Source organism: Pinus tabuliformis, chromosome Q, assembly GCF_031772625.1.
Source record: "Pinus tabuliformis cultivar Carrire ecotype Pingquan chromosome Q, CPIR1, whole genome shotgun sequence".
Classification (NCBI taxonomy): domain Eukaryota; kingdom Viridiplantae; phylum Streptophyta; class Pinopsida; order Pinales; family Pinaceae; genus Pinus; species Pinus tabuliformis.
In genome coordinates, this window is record NC_142296.1 from 416,667,372 (window position 1) to 416,674,647 (window position 7,276).

Genomic DNA, 7,276 nt, shown 5'->3' on the forward strand with positions numbered 1-7,276 from the left:
AAACAAAGAATTACTAAATCTAGAGAGCCTCAGGCTCCATACTCTGCCAAAGAGGCAATTTGACCCAGAGAAAGTAGCACAAAATGTTACTACAACACTAAAGGTCAAACCCTTTGTCCATGAAGCTCATGAATTCAAAGATCTTTTACAATCAGCTGAATCATTCGAACAAGCATTCGATTGGGTGAAGGTGAATTTGAATCTTGATGACTTTGAAAGGTTTCAGGAATTTAGAAATCAGAGGCTCGAAACAATCCCATTGCATTTGTTAAGAGCTGATGACAAACCTACACCCAGTGTAACTATTAACAACGAAGGGCCAAATTCTCGTATAGAATCTCAGGTGAATACAACCCAGGATACAGGGAAGACACAAGAAATAAAGACTACAGCGGAATCCAGCAGAAGGTCAGCTGAAAAACAGGTCATAAGTGACCTAACTAAGGATACCGGTCCCGAAGGCAAAAGCACCGATTTGGAGCAGGAATGGGACCAGTTTAATAAAAAGCTCCAAGATACTCCCAAGACAACAGATGTCCCAGAAACCACAGAATATCATACTCCACAACAAACTTAGAAAATTTTAGAGTCAGAGCCAATGAATGAGCAAGGGACAAGTTCGCAGAATACATAAATCATTCCTACATTTCCGACATCTGAAATTATCCTAAAGGTTACAGAAATACCTCCTTTAGATGTATTCTATAGCCCACTGCATAAGGTTGTAGTAAGAAGATAGAGGAAAAGAAGGAGAGTATTTCTGTAACCTAAATATTATTAGAAATAATATTTAGGTTACAGAACAACCAACTAATGTTGAACAACCAATTGTTGAAGTTCCACAAGCTGCTGACAGCATTCCAATAGATCAAGTAGTTCAAGAGTTGCCAAGAACTTTTGAACAACAAGTTGAACCACATACTTCTTAGGAAGATGATGGTACAACATTAAGAAGATCTATTAGACCAAAGAGATCAACAATTCCTAATGATTATGTTGTGTATCTGCAAGAATCTGACTACAACATTGGAGCCGAAAATGATCCCGAGTCTTTTTCACAAGCCATGAGTTTCAAAGAATCAGAATTATGGTACGATGCCATGAAAGAAGTGATGAATTCTATAAAGAGTAACGAAGTCTGGGATCTTGTTGAGTTGCCTAATGGTGCAAAAGCCATTGGATGTAAATGGGTCTTTAAGACAAAGAAAGACTCCTTGGGCAACATTGAGAGATACAAGGCAAGACTTGTTGCTAAGGAATTCACTCAGAAAGAAGGAATCGACTACACAGAGACTTTCTCTCCCGTATCTAAGAAAGATTCCTTGTGTGTTATTATGGCATTAGTAGCCCATTTTGACTTGGAGTTGCAACAAATGGATGTGAAAACAACATTTCTCAATGGAGATTTAGAGGAGGAGGTTTACATGAAACAACCTGAAGGATTCCCCTCTAGTGATGGCGAGCAATGGGTTTGCAAGCTCAAGAAATCATTATACGATTTAAAACAAGCATCTTGCCAATGGTATTTGAAATTCCATAATGTAATTTCTTCTTTCGGTTTTGTAGAAAACATTATGGATCAATTTATATACCTGAAATTCAGCGGGAGTAAAATTTGTTTTCTTGTTTTATATGTGGATGACATTTTGCTAGCAACCAATGATAATGGTTTGCTGCATGAGGTGAAACAATTCCTCTCTAAAAATTTCTATATGAAGGATATTGGTGAGGTATCTTATGTCATTGGCATTAAGATCCATAGAGACAGATTTCGAGGCATCTTGGGTCTGTCTCAGGAAACTTATATTAATAAAATTTTAGAGAGATTTCAGATGAAGGATTGTTCACCAAGTGTAGCTCCCATTGTGAAGGGTGATAGGTTCAATTTGAACCAATGCTCGAAGAACGACTTTGAAAGGGAACAAATGAAGAACATTCCATATGCTTCTGCTGTCGGAAGCCTAATGTATGCTTAGGTCTGCACAAGACCTGACATTGCATTTGTTGTGGGAATGTTGGGACGATATCAAAGTGATCCAGGTTTAGACCACTGGAGAGCTGCAAAGAAAGTAATGAGGTACCTTCAAGGAACCAAAAACTACATGCTTATGTATAGATAGAAAGACAACTTGGAAGTAATTGACTACTCAGATTTTGACTTTGTTGGATGTGTTGATTCACGTAAATCAACATCAGGATACATTTTTATGATGGCCGATGGAGCTGTATCATGGAGGAGTGCCAAGAAAACCTTGATTTCCACTTCCACTATGGAAGTCAAGTTCGTCTCTTGTTTTGAGGCTACTTTACATGGTGTATGGCTTAAGAGTTTCATTTCTGGGCTTAGAATTATGGATTCTATCTCTAAGCCATTGAGAATGTATTGCGACAACTCAGCTGCTGTTTTTATGGCTAAAAACAACAAAAGTGGGAGTCAAAATAAACACATCGACATTAAGTATTTAGCTATAAGAGAACGTGTTAAAGAAAATAAAGTGGTCATTGAGCACGTCAGCACTGAGTTGATGATCACTGATCTTTTGACTAAGGGCATGCTACCGTTGAAATTCAAGGATCATGGGACTTGGTTCCATTATGTAGTTTCTCATTGTATGGACAATGTTATTTTAATAAAATTCTTAATTATTGTGATGTTTTCCTCATACTTATGTGCACCTTAATTTGATTTGAGAGAATTCATCTGTGTAGGACCAAGAATAAACATAAGGTTTATTCATTAAGAAATTGTTGCCACATAAATTATAATAGAAATAAATACATAGTAATACATGGAAGATAATACTCGTCATTAGAGGACTTATCGCCATGATTCATGTATCTATTACTTAATACAGATTATCAATGGGTTTTAAGATGTGAAATTAGATTGGAAGTATGGACCAAGTGGGAGAATGTTAGCTCCCTTTACAACTCCCTTTACGGATACCGATGATTTGGAAACTGTCTGTCGCTGATTCCAATAATTACAGAAACCATCTTCCGTTGATTAATTTCTTGTTGGGAGCTCCCGGAGTGGTCCTCCATTACTCCCTCTATAGTTCTCTACCATGTTCTGTGGAACACTTGACACATAGCCAACAAAAGCTTGATGGAAGCTTGGCTATAAATACTTCTGTTTGGTCCCCAAGCTCACGACTCAACCCCTTCAGCCTTACACCATCGAATTAGAGTGAGCAGAGCTTGGAAGCCACATGGATGAGAGATTTTGGGTGAATTTTGTAAATCTAAGAGCGGCGTTTGCAAAGCTGTTCATCTCTGTCTTTCCGCTTTCACTGTTACTCTGAAGTTCTATTACCAAATATTTTCTTCCCATCCTCTTACTAGAGTTGATTTCCCGTTACCAAGTTAGCTGACCAAAGCAGAAATGCCCAGCAGCTAATCTTCATGATTCTTTGATAGCTTTCAGTGCTATTTTAAAGTCTGCATTGTCATTTTCCAGCGAACATTTCGAATGCATGTTCTAATTCCTCTATATCATCTCGATTCAATTATGTTATGGTTTTAGTTTGTTCCATAGTACTGTAATTGATTGAATCAGACTACCAGTTTTGATCGAGCCAACGTCGTCGTAAACACATCAGAAAACAAAAGGGAAGTGGACTGCCTCAAGCGTAGTGGAAATTCTGGTATCGGAGTGTGAGTAGCATCAATGGCCGAAGGTATGATTTATTGGGTATTAAAGTTTTTCGATTCTTTTAAGTGTTTATTCTGCATTATAGAATCGTTATTATTCTTACAGGTTCATCATCAACAGAACCAGATGAAGAAGAAAACCATGACAAAGACTTTAAATAGAGAGCAATGTAGAGACCATAATGAATAAGCAAACCATGGCAAAGACTTAAATAGAGAGCAATGAAGAGACCATAATGAATAAGCAAACTATGGCAAAGGCTCAAATAGAGAGCAATGTAGAGACCATAATTTCAAGTAACGACTATATTTGAACAATAATATTTAAATTATGATATTAATTTATTAATATATTAAAAAAAATTTGAAAAATAATATTTAAATTAATTTATTAAAATTAAATATTAGTGAAAAAAATTATTACTGGAAAAAACAAAAAACAAAAAGAAACTAACTACAAAAAAGAAAGTAATTAACTAACAAGAATAAAAAAAATCAAAGTCAAACTCCAAAGAAGGAGGGAAGTAAAAAATTATAAAAAGGAGTCAAGGCATAAATAATTATAATTAATGGAAATAAAATAAAGTAATTTAAAAATAATTAATGGAAAATAAATAAAATAAAACAAAAATACAACAAATAAAATGAGGCCCATTAAACAAATAACAACAATACTAAAAGGAGTTAAGAACGAATAAGATGATAAAATACTTAAGAAAACACTAAGGATCAAGAAAATAAACTCTAATGAAGAATAAATCAACAACAAATACTATAAAAATGACATCAATACCTACATAGATAAACAAACAAACAAAATAAATCCCAAAAAGAAACTTAAAAAACTAGGAGGACATGACACGGACCCAATTTCTATTAATATTCCAACCATCGTCTTTATTCAAATTATTAGGTCTTTTTTCAATTTCTAAGGCCTCCCTCAATTTACGATGATGGGAATGACTAACCCTAGCAACGACTTGGGCCTCCTCAATGCAGATGTGATGCTCTATTGGATCTTTTTTCAATTTCTAGGGCCTCCCTCAATTTACGATAATGGAAATGACTAACCCTAGCAATGACTTGGGCCTCCTCAATGCAGATGTGATGCTTAGATTTATCTGCATGTTATGCCAAAGCAGAGGAGTAGATCCTGACATGCTTGATGTCAGCAGCATGCTCACAAATCCTTTTTTTAATAATATTAATTTTAATAAATTAATTTAAATATTATTTTTCAAAAACTAGTCGTTTAATATAGTCGTTACTTATTAATATTTATTTTTATTAAATTAATAAACTAATATCATAATTTAAATATTATTTTTCAAAAACTAGCCATTTAATATATATATGTTACTTAATAATATTTGTTTTTAATATATTAATACGTGTTTTTAATATATTAATAAATCAATATCATAATTTAAATATTATTGTTCAAATATAATCGTTACTTGAAATTATGGTCTCTACATTGCTCTCTATTTAAGCCTTTGCCATGGTCTTCCTCTTCATCTGGCCCTGATGATGAACCACACTTGTTGGTTCAAAACACATCGGCAAAAAAGTTCTCTTCTGTGATTTCTACCGAAAGACTTTGCTTAATTCCATATGGATCACGAAAGCCTGAATACAGAAAATAAATTAAATTATTAATTTAATTGATTATTATTAATATTATAGTATAGATCCATCTTAAGCTGGGATCTATTAAACAATGAAAGGGGTTAAATTTCTTGACATACAATCCTCTTTTAAAGTGCAAAACTTGTAAAAGGTTTGCATCTCTAGAGTTGTGATCCATTTGGATGCTTGATAGATCTAGGCTTAAGATGGATCGATGTTGGTTTCATATATATGTCAACTCCTTGTTGAGCATAAAAGAATTCCACATCACCTTGATTTTAAGCAATACACCAAGAAAATTTAGCATTGAAATATCAAATATTTACATGAGATATACTAGTTGTACTATCTTTGGCCTACCACCTTGGAAACCAAACTAGAAACAATAAAATATAGAGAATAACTAACAAAATTAGCTTCAACTAATTGTCTAAAACACAAGAATACCAAAAAATAATGTTGCCCTACAATGGGGAAACCAAAAACAAGAACAAAGGTGGGCAACCTTTAGAGACTGCAAAGTCTGAGACATATACTCTAAAAAAAACTTATTGATATACCAAATGGGCAAGCATGAAGAGTAAGAACTAAAAGGAGAAAATATAGGGAACCTGAGCATCAATAGGATAATGAAGTATCAAGGTTGATGGGTCGTTCCTCAACCTTGCATGACGATGGAATTGGAGAGCTAGGTGGCAATCCCATCTTGAGCCTAGCAAGCTTTCCTTCCACATCTTGCATAAGATCTTTGAGCTCAACTAGTCTATGCATTAGGTTGACCTGAGTTTGTCTTCGATCAACCAAAATCCTCCACAACAAAAAATTAACATGCCAATACAAATCTAATGTATGGAGATAGTGATTTTGGTGGCCTTGGGAGTTAGCTATATCTGAAACCCAAGAGGCTATTGTTATAGACATTTTTGGGCACTACAACCCCAAGCATGAAATGTCCATAAACCAAGGGCTCCTAAGTCCCTAAAAGTGTTGTTCTAAACCCTAAAGGAACAAGGTCAACTGATTACAGCTTCTCCCAGAAGTTCTCCATGAAAAACTGCTCAAAACTGGTCAAAACAGGATCATTTCAGCTGCTCCATAGGCAAAGTGCATTGCATCTCACCTAAGTACACTCTGTGGGTGTGTTGCATTTCAAAAAGCCCTTCTATGGGGTGCGATGGGCGAGAAGTGACAAATGGCAGTGTCAATCCATGAGGTGGAGAGGCATGGAATCTTCCAGAAACTTCTCCTGTGACACTTGCCTCTCTGAATTCGACCAAGGATGAGTAAGAGATCATCAATCTCCAAGTGGAAGAAAGAATTATCAGAGGGAAGACACTAATCAAATCACAAGCTGACTCATCTCCCTTATAGATATCTATATATGGATCCCTCATCCCAGAGATCCAGAGGCTGGAATTTTGCATCTTGTAAGGAATTGCTGTTGGTTTCTTGAGACAACATCATAGTGTTGGGTGATCTAAGCTTTGTATGAGGTGAAGAAGGGCTTACTTGCTGAGAGGATGATGCTGGGTCAAAACAACTGGTTGTAACTCCCTTGGCTCTTTCTTGGTTATCAATAAAAGTTATTCAAGTTTTCCTCCATACTCTTGTGTCATTTACGTTTTATGCATTTGTATGGTCAATTTACATCTGATCCTAGATTGTTTATGATTATAGATCCATGTTCTTGTATAGTGTCATGCTACTGTGATCCTACAGGTACTCTGTGAAGCTGGGCGTACAAGGGAGCAAGTAGCGAAAGACTATCAAGAGAGAGAGGAATCGAACTAGGAGATTAGCGCAAGACAGAGGTTGGTCTTCTTTGTTCTTCTCTCATCTATATTTCATAAAGGAAAAACGAAAGTAGTTTTACTTTGTTTGTTTCTAAGGTAGCTACCACACCTTAGTGGGATAAGCAATTCTGTGTAGACACTTTTCCCTGTAACAGCTATGCCTGCCATGACTTCCGAATCTAAAGTGACATGTCGTTCTT